Here is a 19,318-nt window from a genome sequence, read left to right as displayed (position 1 = left end):
GGTGGCTCAGTCAGTTAAACATCTGACTTCAGCTGATCTCATGGTTTGTGAGCTCAAGCCCCATGTCGGGCTCTGTGCTGACAGCTCGGAGCTTGGAGCCTGCTTCAGATTCCGTGTCTCCCCATCTCTCTGCCCTTCCCATGCTCATGCTCTGTCTCTCTCTGTCTCTTAATAATAAATAAATGTTAAAAAATTTTTTTAAATTAAAGAAATAAGTGTATGCAAGTGTTTTGTTCCAAAAATTTAATGGTTAGGATTCCTTTGTTTGCAAGTGAAGGGGAGCAGAAGTTGCCACCCCAAACTATGTCTCTTTGGCATAAAGATTATTTTAGGCTGATTTTTAAAAATTTTTTAATGTTTATTTATTTCTGAGACAGAGAGAGAGACAGAGGGCATGAGTGGGGGAGGGGCAGAGAGAGAGAGAGGGAGACACAGAATCTGAAGCAGGACCCAGGCTCTGAGCTGTCAGCACAGAGCCCGATGTGGGGTTCGAACCCACAAACCGTGGGACCATGACCTGAGACGAAGTCGGCCGCTTAACCGAGTGAGCCACCCAGGCACTCCTAGGCTGATTTTTTTTTTTCAACTTTTTTTTTTATTTTATTTTTGGGACAGAGAGAGACAGAGCATGAACGGGGGAGGGGCAGAGAGAGAGGGAGACACAGAATCTGAAACAGGCTCCAGGCTCCGAGCCATCAGCCCAGAGCCTGACGCGGGGCTCGAACTCACGGACCGCAAGATCGTGACCTGGCTGAAGTCGGACGCTTAACCGACTGCACCACCCAGGCGCCCCCCTAGGCTGATTATTTTTAAGAAACATCAGACCTAGGAAAAGCTCTGAAAACTTAGGCGAAGTTACTCTTTTGAGAGAAACATTTATATTCATAAGGGAAATCTCCATTTTTAAGGGTGTCTCCCTCTCGGTACTAGAAGAGAAGGAGGACCCTAAGCCTCTAGAAATTCTTACCAGTGGAGAAGGCCCTGACTTAAATCTGAATAACAACCTTACCCTTGTTTACCGTGCTTTCCTGGTTACCTGCCAAAATCAGCTCCCCACCCCAGCCTAATGGCTTCATTTGTCTTTACCTGCAGATGTTTTTGAAGGTGGTGTTTTGCGACATTTTGGAGAGTTGCTCAGTTTTCCTAAGTCTTTCCCACGTATACATGAGGTAGGCATGTTATTAAACCTCTGTTTTTTTTCCTATTAACCTGTGTTCTATTACAGGGGTCTCAGGCAAGAACCTAGAAGGGTAGAGGGAAAATTATTTCTCCTCCTCCACACAAGTGACAGAAAACATTTTTGCTCATATTTGAAGCTGGATTAAGAAAAAAAAGGGAGAAGGGAGAAAATTTATTATTTCATATTACCTTATAAGTCAGAAGTATTCTGGCTTCAGGTACAGCTTGCTCCAGAGCTCAGATAAAGTCATCACATGGTATTTCCCTCCCTTCATTTCTTGGCCCTACTTTCACTAGTGGAAGTGCTAGGTTATCCTCTGATTACAATAGTTGAAATAAAATGCCCACCTCTTAACCAACCACCATGGCCAGGGGAGAGTTACATGGTCCCCCAGAGTACAGGGGCTGGGAATAAGCAGAGGTGAATTCCAAAGTGAAAATTAAAGCTAGCACAGAAAAAGAGAAATGAATAGAGAAAGGCAAACAAACAATAGTTACTATAAATGAATTAACAATGGAAGATCAGAAAGAATGAGGAGATGGGGACTGGATTTGAGGAACCAAAAATATCCGGGATTGGTACATTTAGAAAGCCTCTATTCCACTGGTATTAGGAAATGAAATTTTCAGACTCCGACAAATCTGAGTTATTTTGTCTTAAAGTTGCATTGTTGGATGGAGAAGTGGATAAAACATGAAGGTCACATTTCATGGTGTTACCTTTATACAGGTAGGATCAGCTAAGTAAATTTGCCTTTTATGTCTTACACAGTGAGGTAACTTTTTTTGTTTCCTGACTATCACTTTCTTAAAGAATATCAAATTTTGTTAAGCTTCTTTGATTACAGCTCCAGTCATGAGATGCTACCACTTACTTGTTTAGCCATCTGACTTTAATTAAGTCATTAAAGCTTTTTGGACCTCAGATTGCTTTCCTGTAAAATGAAGAAGTCGGCTAAATGATCTAAAAGTCTTCTCCTAAATAAATACATGTAGTGAGAATCCCAACTTCAGCTTAAATTGCGTCCTCTCTTGGGACTGAGATATGACTAGCCATGTCTGAGAAACTACAGAAACAAACGTTGGAGATTCCTAAGGGAAGAAAGAGCCTGATAGAATCAGCCAGAATCATAGTCTCTGTCACCTGGATTTCCTCTCAGACCCCAACTTCCAGTGACTCATCGGAGAATCCTTTGTAAACAGAAAGCTGCAAATTAAGCCCCAAAGAAATGTCCCACCACATCGCTGTAAAACTGTATGACTCAAAAGAGGAAGAGAGTCTTTCTTCTTTCCTGCCATATCACACCATGTGGCTTGGCACACGGACAGCTCTAGAATATCTACTCTAAATGTACAAATGAACAAACAAAAATCCCTCGCGTTAAAAACTTGTGAGCAGCCCCTGCCCACCAACCAACTGGGAAAAATCTTAAATTCTGAACTTGTAGTTAAATATGACGGATTAAAAATCTGCATTTAACTCTGCTCCTTCTCAAAACACCAGAATGACAGAAGGGAGTTTTCTAAAAAAAAGGAAAGAAAGAAAGAAAGAAAGAAAGAAAGAGAAAGAGAGAGAGAGAGAGAGAGAGAGAGAGGGAAAGAAAGAGAGGAAGGAAAGAAAGAAGGAAGGAAGAGAAAGAAAGAAAGAAAGAAAGAAGAGAGGAAGGAAAGAAGGAAGGAAGGAAGAGAAAGAAAGAAAGAAAGAAAGAGAAAGAGAGGAAGGAAAGAAGAGAAAGAAAGAAAGAAAGAAAGAAAGAAAGAAAGAAAGAAAGAGAAAGAAAGAAGGAAAGAAAGAAGGAAAGAAAGAGAAAGAAAGAAAGAAAGAAAAAAGAAAGAGAGGAAGGAAAGAAGGAAGGAAGGAAGAGAAAGAAAGAAAAAGAAAGAAAGAAAGAGAAAGAAAGAAAGAAAGAAAGAAAGAAAGAAAAAAGAAAGAGAGGAAGGAAAGAAGGAAGGAAGAGAAAAAGAAAGAAAGAAAGGAAGAAAGAAAGAAAGAAAGAAAGAAAGAAAGAAAGAAAAGGAGATGATAGCAACTGAATTTTGCCCAAAAGTAAAAGCTGAAATGTAAAAGAATGACTGGTAACTGACTTAGAAGGCCAGAGATCATTGAACCCTAGCTTCCACTGAGGAAAGAAAAAATAACTTTAATTGCACCAAAGAAGCCACAAGGCTCAGATAATGATGGCACCAGGTACCTCCGGAAGTGGCATAAAGGTGAAACTAAAATAAAATTGGTTCAAAGTGTTTAAAACACAAATCTAGAGCTGCACTCAATGCAGCTGGGTGACTGTCCTTTTTCCATCCTGGCAGAATCCTGGAGGTTCATTCTCTGCATGGGGTAAACAGCTGGAAGGACGCCAATATGGTTGCGAGCTGAGGTGCCCTACTGAATGTTGAGACTCCAGCAAGGCAGGCAGCAGACTTGCCATCCATAGGAGAATGGAATCTGACTTGACCAAAAGAAAACGCCACCAGATCCTGACGTTGTTCTGCCAGATCCTCCCAGTGATGACCATGGGGACAAGCCCCCCTCCCCCCCATATCCATGAGGCGCATCATCAACTTTTTAATCTCCAAACTTAAACATGAGCAGAAAACCTAGGATCACCGGACAACCGAATCCAGCCCATTCAAAATACAAGGTGCATATTCATTTGTAAATACGTATGTTTTCTAGTCCCTGCAGGGGAGCGAAAGCTCCAAGAAAGCAGAACCCAGGACAATGTATATTGGAGTAGCATAGAGCTGCTTAATAATAGGTGCTTGCTATATTTGAATGAATGAATGAATGAATAGATGAATCAGTAAATAACAACTGAAGTCACAAACAATGTGGCAGAAGCTGATTGGTGAAAATAAATGGCAAAGTAATTCGCATGTACTTGAGGGACTCCTAGAGATATTTATTGGAGAGAGTACTTTTCAAGGTAGATGGGAGGTTCTATGTGAGAAAGTGGGGGCAAGAGCATAAATGGAGCGATATTGATATTCATGAGATTTCATTTACATATTATACATAGGCATTAGCTTTGAGTGTTGATGATATTTGGGTGACGTCAGGAGCATTATTGATTGAAAGCTTTTCGTGCATCAGGTTCTTGGCAAAGCTATTTTATATACATTGTCTTAAATCTTACAAGTTAGCTCGATAATCAGTGAAAAGGTTGGAATTCAAACCCCAATCATCTGACCCCAAACCCTGGTTGCCCCCCCTTCTCTCTGTCTGCCATAAAAGGTCCTTGTTACTTAATGTACACATCCTCGCATCAAGTAGTCTCTGAACACGTGCTTATTGTTTAACATTCTCTTTCATCCCATGGAAACAACATAATTTATTAAACTCCAATGGACCTCCAATGTTACGTCGCATGTCTTTTTTTTTTTTTTTTTTTTTTAATATTACAAATAGCACTACACGGAGCATCCTGACACATAGAAATGCACGATTTCTAATTATTTCCTTAGGATAAAGTCCTGGAAGTGCTCCTCCTTCAAAGACTAAGCATGTTTAAGGCTTTGATAGGCACCACCAAAATGCCCTAGGGAAAGTCTGCACACATGTGGATTCCTGGTAGCAGGATATGACATGCCCGTCTCGCCCATCTCCTCCCACTCTTGTCAACATTAGGGAACATAACGCTGTTCAGTCCTTGACAGTCTGATACGTAAAAAATGGTGTCATCCTTTAATTTGTATTCCATTTGTGGGTCATGAGATTTAAAGCATTCAATACGTTTACTGATTTTTCCTTTTGTTTGTTTGTTGTACATAGCCTTTGTCCCTTTGTTTTCTTGGGTGGTTTATCTTTTCTTTGCTAATTGCTGTGAACTCTTCGTATACTAAAAATACCATTTGCTTATGGGTACAAAATGTTAATTCCTCCTGCTTGGTGCCTATCTCCAAAGTCTAAGGATTTCTGTGCTTTACATATCTCTTTTCCTTAAAGTCCTTTCCTTTACATATCTCTTTTCCTTTTCATTCTCATTTGGTTTGGATAGAAATAGCAATGTCGCACTTGAAAAGAAATGTTTTGTCAATGAGAGAGCAGTATGGGCTCTCTGGCCTCTGGGGGGGGGGGGGGCGTGGGTAGAGGAGAGACATTGGAGCATCAGTGGTTCATCTCTGTTGGAAAGGCAGAAAAGGTATCAGAATGTGCAGAACTGAAGGTAAAGTAGGAAATAAAGAGATAAAAGGATGTCAGACAGCCATGCATAACCTTGTAAAAAGCTTTACACTTACTTACCTGGCAAGAAAACTAAAACAATGACTTAAGATATAAGGTCCCACTGGAAAAGAAAAATAGACATATAACAATTTTCTTAACAGTTTTTTGTTTTGTTTTTTTTTATTCTTAATTTTTTTTAACGTTTATTTATTTTTGAGACAGAGAGAGACAGAGCATGAACGGGGGAGGGGCAGAGAGAGAGGGAGACACAGAATCTGAAACAGGGTCCAGGCTCTGAGCTGTCAGCACAGAGCCCGACGCGGGGCTCGAACTCACGGACTGTGAGATCATGACCTAAGCCGAAGTCGGACGCTTAACTGACCAAGCCACCCAGTCGCCCCTTTTTATTTTGTTTTAATTTGACAGATATAAAAGCGATTTCTTTAAAAGAATCTTTAGGGGCGCCTGGGCAGCTCATCTGACCTCGGCTCTGGTTAAATAAATAAATTTTTTAAAAAAAGAATCTTTAAAAGGACGCTTCCTCTCTACAGACCCCCTGTAAATGTTCGGTCGGTTTATAAACTTGTACATGTTATCCCATGGCAGAAACAAATGACAGAAGGTCTTATAGATGCCCCCATTTAATGTCCGATAGTTTATTGTCGACTCCAGGGTCCAGGTGCAAAACCACAAAAATCATTTGGGTCAACCCATTTCAGCAACCCCGAAGGAGTTGTTTTGGCTTCGTTTTGTTATGTTTTTTAAACTTAGGATTTTGCAATGAAAACACGCACACACACACATACGTAGCTTAGAACGGACCCATATACAGAATGAACTGTGTACCATTTACTAAGTAACCACAGATAACATAAAGGTGTAGCTATACCCTGCTTATTAACTATTAACTCCGCAGAATTCATAAAGAAAGGCCCAACCTAGACCTGTACCATGTCCCTTTCTTATGTCAACATCCAGTGTGTTTTCGCCCATGGGTCTGCTTTGGTATCTGTCCACAGTAGTCCATTCGCTCTCTTGATGTGAGTCCCCATCTTACAGCCACTTTCTTTTATTGCAGGTGATAAGCTCACTGCAGAGAGTCCTGAGTTCCTGTGATTAAAATCCAGACTTGGGGTGCCTGGGTGGCTCAGCGGGTCGAAAGTCCAACTCCCGATTTTGGCGCAGGTCATGATCTCACGGTTCGTGGGATTGAGCCCTGCATCAGGCTCTGTGCGAACAAGGCAGGGCCTGCTTGGGATTCTCTGCCTCCCCTTCTCTGCCCCTCCCCTGCTCACTCACTCTCTCTCTCTCAAAAATAAACAAATAACCATTTAAAAAAAGAACCAGCTTGGGGCACCTGGGTGGCTCAGTCGGTTAAGCATCCAACTTCGGCTCAGGTCATGATCTCGCAGTCCGTGAGTTCGAGCCCCACATCAGGCTCTGTGCTAACAGTTCAGAGCCTGGAGCCTGTTTCAGATTCTGTGTCTCCCTCTCTCTCTGACCCTCCCCCGTTCATGCTGTCTCTCCCTGTCTCAAAAATAAATAAATGTTAAAAAAAAATCTAGAAAAAAAATTAAAAAAGAAATAGCTTTTAAATAAGTGAATGAATGAATGAATGAATGAATAAATAAAATCCGCCTTAAAATCTAAACGTAGGTTATTGAACTCGGTATCCACTGATGTGCCTAATAATCCTTCTATTTGCTACCAAAACGCTGAAACTCTGGAGGTTTCTGTCATTCCAAGGCAAATGCACTCCGCCTCCTAAAAAAGGCAGCCTTCTTGGTACTAAATAATGGGAGTCAATATCTGTGGAGTTTGGATGCACTGAAGGAAGACAGATGGTGGGTCAGGAAGAGTGCTCACAGTTAGGAGCATTTCCAGGAGAATGGATTGCTATATTGCACAATAGTTTCTTAATTACTTGCTCACGGACCGTTTCGAGCTACGACTACAGGAAAGAGGGGTATGTGGGTGGCTCAGTCAGCTGAGCATCTGACTCTTGATTTCGGCTCAGGTCGTGATCTCAGGTTCCTGAGTCGGGCTCCACACTTACAGTTTAGAGCCTGCTTGGAATTCTCTCTCTCTCTCCTCTCTCTGCCCCTCCCCTACTTGGGTGCTCTCTCTCTCTCTCTCTCTCTCTCTCTCTCCCCCCCCCCCCTCAAAATAAATAAATGAACATTTTTTAAAAAAGACTTCAGGGGGGCGCCTGGGTGGCGCAGTTGGTTAAGCGTCCGACTTCAGCCAGGTCACGATCTCGCGGTCCGGGAGTTCGAGCCCCGTGTCGGGCTCTGGGCTGATGGCTCAGAGCCTGGAGCCTGTTTCCGATTCTGTGTCTCCCTCTCTCACTGCCCCTCCCGCGTTCATGCTCTGTCTCTCTCTGTCCCAAAAATAAATAAAAACGTTGAAAAAAAAATTAAAAAAAAAAAAAGACTTCAGGAAAAAGTGGCAGAGACTTTTTATAAAATAAATTAATGGAAAAATTAAATTAATTTTTCTAGAATTCCGTTTACGGTTATGAGTAAATGTGGGGCGGGGGGACATATTTGCTCCATAAAGTAAGACCACATAGTGACCTGGATTCCAACTGCAATTAGATTTTAATCCAGAAATGCCAGGTTGTGGAAAATCCAAGGTGGGGCAGATTTTAATCCACTTGTGATCTTTTTTTTTTATGACGCTCTGTGATTTATCACTCACATCGACACTGAGACCTATCCCTCTTGGCCCTTTCTCCTACATGCATTCCTCTGTTTCTTCCTTGCAAACAGAACCTCTGTTTTGCTCACCCTCTTAGAAAGTGGTCAGGTCGTTCAACAGAGGCTGGGATCTTCCTCACTCTCAAAAGGTGAAGTTGAGAGTCTCAATAAAGCAAGTGACACTAAGTGCTTCCAAACAGGTAAGTCGTAAGGGGATGTCCCTGAAGGGTATCTGAGAAAAGACTTCAGCAAGACCCTGCCGGGGTGGCTTGTGACACATGAACTAGGGAGCCATTGCCACCATGGCCTGCTCAGCCCAAGGACCTGAACAAAACTTGAAGGATACAGAAGGAGCAAAGGTACCCGGGTCCGTGATGACAGCGTGAAGACATTCAGAATTTCAGTTACACGAAACGAGAAATGGTCCTTGTAATTTAAGATAGTTTTCATAGAGCTTTCTATTACTTTCAGCTGCAAGTAGTGTTCTGCTATGGTTCATGTGTAATTTAGACACTGCCGGTGCATAGACCCTTCGTCTATTTCATCTGTTCGTTTGTGGCAGAATAAAAAGTATTCAGATGTATCCTGCAACACAGTGAAACGTTTCAGCGATTTAAGGAACAATGGTAGAAGACGCAGTTCTGTGCCTATTTCTTTCAGACATTCAGTGAGTTTCAGAAGAGTGCAATTTATTCTCTTTTGCATCTCAAGTCTAAAACTGAACTTTTAATATCATGTTCAGCTCAGAAGTTTCTAGCATATTGTGACCTAGCATTGCTAATTGAGCTCATTCAGCTTATTAAAAACTATTAGCAATGCATTAGCAACATCTGACACAGTCATCATAAATTTAAGAGCCCTCGCATGGATGAGATTTCCTTATTGGCCCTAGGGATCCTCATTTGGAATTTATGCTATCTCCTCTCTACAAACAACCAGTGAACTTTCATATGAGGTATTAGGAGGATCCATTTGACATGACTGATTTTTACAGGTTAAAAGTAGTTGAAAACCTTCCATTTCATGAGATGCAACCTACAAAATCTAAAACGCATCCACTCTCCATATCATTACAAATCACTCTGAAAGTCCTGAAGTATAAAGACCATGCCTCAATAAAACTCATTATTTCTATGTCATTAATCAACAGTTTTCAAAAGATGCTATCGACAAATGACTAGTTAAGTTCATTTCATTACGTTTTTACCAAAGCCAATATTCCTGCAGTTTTTTTTTTTCCTGACGTTATGTTGGGTCTGTCGATATGAAAGCTACATTTTTTTTTTGCTTATATTTGTTATGCTTTAAAAGCAGTATGAATTTCAACAAACCTTAAAACCCTTCCTGTTGTACAAGCCACCTGTTTTACAATGTAATATTTGGCTCATATTTGCCTGATTGACCATGTCATAAGGTGAGTAAAATACAATAACCACACCCTTCATTCCCTCAGATAGCTGAATTATAAAGATGTCCCATTATCTCAGCCTTTGAATAAGTTCATTGAGGGTGTTGCTTGTCCATTCTGGAATTCTTCCCTGAACTGTACATTCAGACAAAGGCTTTAATTAATCTTTTCAGTAGAGACTGGACAAAGTTTAATAATTCTTCCCCAGATGGCAAGTTTCTCCCTCACCCGTGAACGTGGCAACTTCTATGTTGTTTTAGGAGCATTTAAATCATCAGACTTCAATTTGGAGCTGCACTCCAGGAGATGGTAAGCTCCGTGAGGTTCGTTACTGAGACTATTTTGTTCCCCATGGTGCGCACGGACCCTCATACGGGGCCTGACCCAGGGAGATATTCAATATGTATTAAAAATCCAAACAGAAATGAAGCTTCTCTATGGTTCTGCTGATCAAGGCTACTCATCTTTTTTCATACTGAATTGAACCGCGTGAAAGCGTGGTTTCTGTAGATCAAGAGACAAACGTTGGCAACTCGATAAAGTTCAACCTCATAAGAAATGGAGGCCCAGAAAGCTGAAGGTTATACACTGGCAAAGCTAAAATTAGGGCATGCGCTCTTTCCGCGTAGCCTATTTCTCAAGAAAGAAGAGTCCACGCTGTTGCTATGATAACGGCACGGTTGATGTGCTATTTGTACAATATATGCCGGTGAAAAGTATGTCACTGTGAGAAGTCAGTAGTCCACACCCCTGCGACCTGGCTGCTTGACTTCCAGGGAGGTGCCGGCCTCGCTCCCGTTGCTCAGGCTGGCTGGATGCCAGGCACACTACCCCTGACTGGAGTGTGGAGACAACACCGGCAGAGCCAGCATCTGGGTGTGAAATGCCATCTGCAGCGACGCCGCTGACATGCCTAGCATTTTAGAGACCCTAGAGGTCACCTTAGAGAAGAGGAAATTGAACCTGAACAGATGAAGCAGTTGGCTCAAGGGCGTGCAGTTGGCTCAAGGGCATCCCGTAGCTTGCTCGCCCAAGGGTAGCAACTCCAGCCCGGGGCACACTTTGCCGAGGAGCTCACATTCGTCACAAATCTTTCAGGGCGTGGGTTTTACACCCTACAGACCTAAAGGGATAGCAGACTTGTTGACTCTTCTGGTGAACACGATCTGCCTGCTTCAGAATTAACCTGCCTGTGGCTACTTTTCCTCTGGTTGGGGCGCCCTCTCCGGCAGACTCTACCCTGACCTCAGCCAACCGCATTTAAAGAGGAGAAACTACCCTGGGGAAGTATTGCCTCGGTGATCAAAGGGCCTCGTTCTGGTATCTTGAGAAGTTCTCGTGTTTGTTCGTCCTGCACCTCGAGCTTCTTTTTCACCAGGGGAGAGATTATTGACATTAGTTGGGATTCTCCAAGGTATGGCCAAGAACACTGGAAGTCCAGTTGTTGAATCTTACTTATTTGTACTGTGTTTATAATCCGATAGCCCAAAGTTGGTTCTGGTTCAGACAAACTTCCGAACAATGACAGGTAGTCAACAACAGAGTGGCCATGGCCTTTCAAAAAGGGAGGTTTTCGAGGGGAGGTTGGGTGAGGAGGGTCTCCTATGGGTCTCCTGGTCCCTGTTTATCAGGATTGGGTCTCCCAGCTCATTCTGTTGTCTGAGATGTGTGTCCCACCTGCCTGGCTTCTGCCCACCTTCTTTTCCTCATTCGTGTCCTTTGTCTTTGCCCCAATTCTGACTTAGCATCTTCCTGTAACCCCTCGTACCTACCGAATCCTTCAAGCTTTGCTTTGGATTTCCTGTCCCTACGACCACAGCAACCTAAACCCAGCTTTGCCACTCACAGGAGTGCCTTTCTTTAGACTCCATCTTGATTTCGCCTCCTTGGTTTTAAGTTCAGCCCCACATGGACACATGGTAAAAACATGAGGGTTTTGGGGGATTACTAACAATGCTTTATGTGTACATTACACTCTCTAGCTGATAAAGCACATATCACATCTCTACAAAAGCATTCAGGACATCCTAGAATCCTAGAGTCAGAAAGATGTTGCAGGGTCTAGTCGCTAATGTTGGCTGGAGTGCTGACCACAGGTGGGTTTGATATCACGTGGAAAAATTTTGATTTATTGACTCCATTTGGAAAAACTGAGTCAGTAGCTCTGTATGTTAAAAGAATGTGTTTTCCTAATACTCCACTCAGTTTTCATGAATGTCCAGGTTTAGAGACCACAGATACACTCTATCTGCGTCTCAGAAGGATGGTGAGCTAGCTTCCAATTAAGCGTCACCTATGTGAGAAAACCTCCCTTTTTTTTTTCAATATATGAAATTTATTGTCAAATTGGTTTCCATACAACACCCAGTGCTCATCCCAAAAGGTGCCCTCCTCAATACCCATCACCCACCCTTCCCTCGAATACCTCCCTTTTTGAAAGGCCATGGCCACTCTGTTGTTGACTACCTGTCATTGTTCGGAAGTTTGTCTGAACCAGAACCAACTTTGGGCTATCGGATTATAAACACAGTACAAATAAGTAAGATTCAACAACTGGACTTCCAGTGTTCTTGGCCATACCTTGGAGAATCCCAACTAATGTCAATAATCTCTCCCCTGGTGAAAAATTGTATTTTTATCACTTTGGGAAATTTCAATATTATAACTGATCAAAGGACAACGAGTCCCTTTTCATAGCAGAAGGCACTGAGACAGACCAACCCTTTTCAGTCATTGTAGGTTTTATTTATATAACCAAGAGGGGAGAGAACTGGAAAATAAACAGACAAATGAACTGACCAATGTACAACAAAGTTCTTCTATTAAAGCTTCCGTGGAATGGTTGCCCATGAAATATATATGATGAAGAACAGGTATTGAAACAGAATGTGACAATTTGCCATGGCAAGGCTAATCGTTCCCCAGGTGCCCATGAACTTTTCTCTCTGCAGGCCCCATTAACCCTATGCGTCACCCCAAGACACTCCTGTCCCTGCGGTACAGGAAGCCCTGTTGTCACTTCCTGGGATCCTCAACTTCAGACGCACCTGTAAATGACCTCTGCATGGTAGCTGTCCTGGCTCCGTCCCTGAGAGCTGGAATGAGCCCTAAGAAGGGGGAGGCACTACCTTAGCAGAGCAAACCGATGATTTTTAGGGAACACCTAATGTCGCAAAACATCGCTAAAATCCAGCATTTCCAAAATGTGTCCAATAACGAGAACAACCTCGAGTGGCTTGTTAAAAACGTAAATTCACCCACTCTATCATCAAACTACCAAAGCAGAGTTTTCAGGGGACAGGCCATCTGGTCTACAGACCAGAAGAACCAGCATCGCCTGGGAGTTTGTCGCAACACGGACTTCCGGCCCATCTCAGAACTGCTGTGCCAGAGTCTCCGCCTTAATCCCAGGTGATTCCCATGCATATGGATGTCTCAGAAGTACTGCTGGAGACCAACTCTGTAACACCGAGTTTCATGCCTCAGGCTGCATGTTAGAACAACTTGTTTATTCACTTGGCAGTTTGCTTGTTTGACTGCAACAAAACACCCAGGTTGGACATTGGACAGTTTTGTTGCTGTTGTTGTTGTTTAATGTTTATTTTTGAGAGACACAGACAGACAGAGGGTGAACTGGGGAGGGGCAGAGAGAGAGGGAGACACGGAATCCGAAGCAGGTTCCAGGCTCCGAGCTGTCGGCACAGAGCCCGACGCGGGGCTCGACCCTACGAACCGTGAGATCATGACCTGAGCCAAAGTCGGACGCTTAACCGAGTCACCCAGGCACCCCTGTCATTTTTTTTTTTTTAAGTCACACTGATGTGCTGTCACAGTTGGGCAACCACTCATTTGGGATAGCTGAATCAGGAAGAACACAGCTCAAGCTGGTCACACAACAGACAGTCCAGAGTTTGAACAGCTCCCTTACTGCAGCTGCTACCTACACCTTCATACTCAATGAAGTCATCTCTTACGCACTGTATACTTATTCCGCATAAGGCAGACACAGGTACCGTAGGGTATGCAGATGCATAACATTCAAAACTTGGAATCGCCAAGGAGCGATGCACACGGAACTACTACATCAGAGAGAAAGTGATAGGTGCCCAAAAGGTCCTGTGCAAGTTCAAATTTATACACATATACAATGTATACACACACACACACACACACACACACACACACACACGAAGACATACACTTTTTTTCTATGGGGAACAATAAAATTTCATGGAGAATCTTGTTTACCATAAATTAAAGGCTGTATAGGATCTGGACAGGTGGAGTGGGGAAATGTTTTCTTGGCACATCGACCAAATATAAAAACAACAATTAGCTGGGAACAGCCAAGTAGTCTTCAGCTTCGAACTCATATGAGATTTTCTTTACATAAATATAGATACAGACACACATATAGACACATGCACATAAATACACATATACATCTGTAATCACGTGCCTATTAAAGAAGTTTAAAATGGAGAGGGAAAATATAGACAAGACTGTTCTCTCGTCTCTCCGGGACAATCAGAAATGGTGTGCTTTTAAGCTTTACTTTCTGAGCCTGTATTCCTCTTCTCCCAGTGAAACTTGAATAAGGTCCAATTGTCAACCCTCTACCCCACTACCCCAGCAGAATGGCCAGCAGGGACCCGGCACTTACAAGCCATGTTAGACAAACCTGTTCCTTCCTAGTGATTTCTGGTCAGGAGACCAGAATCTACATAAAACTAAATGTATTCACTTAAGCTACCAAGCTTGGGCTGGAAGCAAAAGATTTGCCCTGTCACGTGCATCTTGAGAGAAGGTGTGATCTAAGACGGGTGCCCTCAAGGGAAAGAAAAGAGGTTCAGAGAGCCAAGAAATCTCTCGATATCTTGGTGCCTATTGCAGCCGCCAACGTGGGTGAACGCAGAGAGGAGCAAGCTTTGTGACGGACACGGGAACGTCAGGATAGCTTGGAGTCCTTCAAAAGCCGTTTCTAAAGGGGTCTGGGGTTTTCTGTGCCGGATGGAACCGGCAAGAGCAAGGAGTCTCAAAAGCAAAAACTTTTTCAGTAAGTTTGCAGTAGGTCACTCCATGTACTGGACCTTGAATGATTCTGGCTCCTGGCTGCTGGCTGAGCCCACACCACTCTGTATTTGATCCGAATCAGGTTGCCTTTTTGTTCTGTCAGTGAAACTATGGCCGGGATCCGTCCACGAGCACCAGCAGGGGCCCCGAGTGCTCCACAAGGCCATCTACACTGGCCAACAAGGAAAGGATCACAACGGTTTAAACGACCAGGTTGGCAACCGAAGCTCTAATAACGGTAGACATTCGCTTTAAATATTCCAATTTAGAGTATAAACACAGCCCAGCGTTCTTCCCTGAGCCTCTCTTCTCTGTGTCCTTGTACAGTGGGGGTTACATACCAGCCTCCGTTAAACGGGTGATAATGTCGGGTTGGTGCCAGAGAGCCCGATTGCTTGTCTTCCTGAAAAGGGTGATACACACACGTCTTTCCATCAAGAGTTAGTAGTGCTTGTAGTTAGTTCCTCCCTTTATCTCAATACTCCCTTTACCGTAATTCAACTCGTTAGGTTTCAATCCACCCAAGCCATTCAACATTTATGGAGTACTTCTAATACTTCGGGCACTTTCACTCTCTAGGGAAAGCTTGAGGGAAATCTAGTTGAAGTAGCTACAAAGTCTTGGGGCACCTGGGTGGCTCAGTTGGTTAAGCATCCAAATGTGGCTCAGGTCACGATCTCACGGTTTGGGAGTTCTAGCCCTACATTGGGCTGGCTCGTCAGCATGGCGCCCACTTTGCGTCCTCTGTCTCCCTCTTTCTGTCCTTCCCCCACCAACTTGCGCTCTCTCAAAAATAAATAAAACGGTAACAAAATTTATGAAAACACAAAGTCTTGGTAACAGAGCATTCTTTACAAGTAGAGATTGAGATAGAATCAAAATGGAGAAACAGACTGTCGACCCTGCCAACATCCTAAGTCATAATTTGGCTCATTTTATTGGGCTTATTAAAGCTGAACATCAGACATAATGACATTCATACAAAATCTATCCAAGAGCCAGTAAACATGAGTTGGGGATTATTTGCCAGTTTGGACACCTCACACCTTGTTGCCCTTACGTTAGCAACTAGAAACTTGACCACAATTCAAAGTTTAAAAGCTTTTGGACTTTCGGGTAAAAAATACCTTTGTATGATCCAAAAAACATGTATTTCATATTTATTATTAAACCATCTTCGTCCTTTCCCTGCATTACATCATGAACCTTCGTCGTTGGTGTAACAGATATAATTATTTCACAAGTAACGGACATACTTGCTTTAGAAGCACCCAGATAACAAGCTGGGAGCACCACACCAACCATATATTTAAGCGGGAATGGGAAGGAATGAACACATTCGCTAAAGACGGGGCTTGCGTGGAGCTTAGGATTTGTAAATGACCCATAGGAAAGACGCGCTCGTAAAGCTAAGGGTTCTTTTACATTAACGTGTATTCTCTACACATAAAACGCGCTGCCACTTTAAAGCATTGTTTGTTTTCAGTGTTTAAAAGAAAGCATCGCACTTGCCAATGAGTGGGGGCTACAAGGCACAGAATTTGCCTTTCAGTAAAACATTCTTACCTTGTGCGTTTTCTAAACATGTAGGAGTCTTGGTTATTTGTTTTGGAGGGTGTCTTGAATGCAGCTGGAGCAAAGCCAAAGAACTACAAAGCTCAGGCAAAGGAGGGGGAACCCAAGGGAGGCAAATCAACTTAAAACCAGAGATGTCCCCGACCTCTCTCCCTGCTTCAGGGACATTCTTTGATTATCTCGTGGCTTCTCCTCTTCAGCTTCTCAGCCATACCTGCAGCTGCCTTTTCCTTGTTGGTTAATTACCCACCAACGTGTCCTAACAGAAGAGGGCCAGATCCCAAGTGGACTTCTCTGGTTATATTAGCTGGACTCCAGCAACCCAGTCATTCTCCCGATGTCAAGATGTCTCAAGGTCACAGCAGGAAACTGAAAACATCGCAGCTTCTCAGTGAGGCTGCCTTTCCGGGAACCGCCCCCCCATGTCCAATTCCAGCATCTCTTCAATCTCCTATATTCCAGATCCCCGTTTCCTGCCTCACTCTTCCCCCTTAGCACATACCATTGTCTAATCTGCCAATGATGTACTTACTAACCTTGTTTATTGCTGGGTCTCTCCCACTAGGATAGATGCTCTATAAGGGCAGGGGTTTTTTTGTTTTTTTGTTTTTGTCTGTTTTATTCACTTTTGTGTCCCCAGCACTTAGAACAGTCCATCAGGAAATATTTGTTGCATGAATAAATAGACACTTGACTTGGTCATTTGGGACAGGATTGATTCTCTGCGAGAATGTTTTTGGGTAAAAGGATGAGCTACTTCTTTGGACAGACTCAGGAGTAGGACGACCCCGCAAAATCCCCCCTCTCAAGCGGCACGTCTTAAATTGAATTAAGCCCGGTCTTTTAGGAAAACTGATGTCTAAACCTTAAGGAGCAAGTAACAGAGCAAAAGAGGCCTGGGCCTTATTCTGATGGAGACAAACAGCAAAGCAGTCTGGCCAGAAGGACAGAAGGCGTTGTTGGTTTGTGTTTTAAGAGACCTTAACTATTTTAGAAGCTGGACAAGAAATGGGGAAATAGTACTTGCTGATCTGGGAAACGGAAATAAACCACGACAAAGCTTCCCTATGTTATTTATCTACTTAAAATGGATTCACATTTAGCTTTCTTTTTAATTATTATGTATTTAGTTTTGAGAGAGAGAGAGAGAAGGAGGAGAAGGTGGGGCAGAGAGAGAGACGGAAAGAGAGAGAATCTCAAGCAGGGATTCAATCTCACGACCTCGAGATCACGACCTCGGCCGATACCAAGAGTCAGAAGCTTAACCAACGGAGCCACCCAGGCACCCCTGTCTTTATCAGTAGTGACAACAAAAGCTATTAGGCAAAAGAAATTCACGAATAGAGAAAAGTGTGACGCAAGAAGCAAAACACACACATAGCATCATAGGAAAGAAAAGTAATCTGTCAAATGCTCATGTATTGACATCTGGTCCGAATGTGTGTATGATGTAATAAGTGTTACATCACATACATTCTTTTTTGTTTCTCGTTTGCGATCTTAGAATGTATGGTGCAAATGTAGTTGATATTATTTTTCGGTGATGAAACTGAGCAAAAGTAAAAAGTGTTAGTGCCAGAAGAAGAGTATGTTGGCTCAGACCTTCTATAAGCCCGAAATCTGCTTATGGAGTTTGACTTCATAATTTAATTTCTAGAAATTACTTTTAAGAAAACCGTCAGACAGGTGTTTAGATACATACACATAAAGATGTTTGTTGGCGTTCTATTTTTTTAAGTTTTTAATCTTTTCATGTTCATTTATTTTTGAGAGAGAGAGACACACACCCACACACGGTGCACGTAGGGGAGGGGCAGAGAGAGGGAGACACAGAATCCGAAGCCGGCTCCAGACTCTGAGCCATCAGCACAGAGCCCGATGCGGAGCTCGAGCCCACGGACCACGAGATCATCACCTGAGTCAAGTCGGACCTTTATTTATAACAATGAATTGGGGGTAAACCAAATTGGTCAACAAATTGTGGTGTTTCCAAATAATGGAATACTATGCAGCCATTAAAAACGATGCTACAGGGGCACCTGGGTGGCTCAGTCAGTTAAGCGGCCGACTTCGGCTCAGGTCATGATCTCGTGGTCCGTGAGTTCGAGCCCCGCATCGGGCTCTGTGCTGACAGCTCAGAGCCTGGAGCCTGTTTCGGATTCTGTGTCTCCCTCTCTCTGACCCTCCCCTATTCATGCTCTATCTCTCTCTGTCTGTCTCAAAAATAAATAAACGTTAAAAAAAATTAAAAAAAAAACAATGCTACAGTATAAGATCCCCAGTTATCCTGTAACTGTTCTTTGCCACCTCCATATTCCTGATCCCCCCAACCTACTGTACTCTTTTTTTTTTCCTCATAGCACTAATCCCTCAGACATACTCTGTAATTTATTTATTCATTATGTGCATTGTTTTCTTGTCTGTGTCCACCTACTAGAATGTCAGCTCAGAGAGAACAGTGATAAATGTCATTTTTCTTTGATATCTTAAACACCCAGAGAAGTTCTTAACAGATAGGGATTCAATAAATATTTCCTGTAGGATAATCCCCCAGGATTGGAATTTCTGGATAAAGAGGTATAAACACGTTTTAAAACTTGCAGGATATCTTATAAAACCGGTTATTCACACTTTAAAAGGGACTTTTGGGAGCAGCTGGGCGGCTCAGTCAGTTAAGCGTCGGAGTATTGATTTTGGCTCAGGTCATGATCTCACGGTTCACGGGATCAAGCCCCATGTCTGGCTCCTTACTGACAGCACAGAGCCTGCGTAGGATTCTCTCTCTCCCTCTCTCCCTGTCCCTCCCCCGCTCACACGTGTGCACACACTCTCTCTCTCAAAATAACTAAACTTTTTGGAAAAAGTGACTTTTTAAGCACTATGAAACATGCTCCTAGATGGTAAAATGGTGTCATCAATACTGCTTAGTTCCAGTAAAGTGTAACATGTTTGTTCTATTGAACATACGAAGAAAGTGTTCTCTTCACACAGTCTCCTCTTCAACTACAACTCAAGACCGGGCCTTCACATGATCTCCTCTTCAATGATAACTCAAGAGCAAAAAAGAAAGCCTCTGGGATTGTCCTTTACACTAAACAGTTCTACAACAAATCCTAAATCATAACAGTTATGTGGAGACCGACTTCTCTGTTTTCATGCCGCATCTACCGTGTTTTAAGCCTGACATAGAAACACTGTGCCAAACAAGCCCAAAAAAACCCT

Source organism: Prionailurus viverrinus, chromosome B4 (genome assembly GCF_022837055.1).
Source record: "Prionailurus viverrinus isolate Anna chromosome B4, UM_Priviv_1.0, whole genome shotgun sequence".
Classification (NCBI taxonomy): domain Eukaryota; kingdom Metazoa; phylum Chordata; class Mammalia; order Carnivora; family Felidae; genus Prionailurus; species Prionailurus viverrinus.
This window is presented reverse-complemented; position numbering follows the sequence as displayed.